Source organism: Sinocyclocheilus rhinocerous, unplaced genomic scaffold (genome assembly GCF_001515625.1).
Source record: "Sinocyclocheilus rhinocerous isolate Xijiao unplaced genomic scaffold, SAMN03320098_v1.1 scaffold594, whole genome shotgun sequence".
Classification (NCBI taxonomy): domain Eukaryota; kingdom Metazoa; phylum Chordata; class Actinopteri; order Cypriniformes; family Cyprinidae; genus Sinocyclocheilus; species Sinocyclocheilus rhinocerous.
Window position 1 is genome coordinate 47762 of NW_015645059.1, and position 351 is coordinate 48112.

A 351-nucleotide genomic window follows, 5' to 3' on the forward strand; every position below is an offset into this window, starting at 1 on the left:
TGACCCCTACTTAATAAGAATAACATACTGAAGTGTAGTAAAATACTGACTGATTTATATATATATATATATATTAGGCTTTATAGACAGATAAGTTGAGAGAGACTCTTGAAGGACCAGCACCACATCCTCTTACCTACCTGGAGTCTCCAGAAGTACAAAGTGTCAGGTTCTCAGAGACTAAGGTCAAGTATAGAATCCTAAAAAATGACCCCTACTTAATAAGAATAACATACTGAAGTGTAGTAAAATACTGACTGATTTATATATATATATATATATTAGGCTTTATAGACAGATAAGTTGAGAGAGACTCTTGAAGGACCAGCACCACATCCTCTTGTACCACTG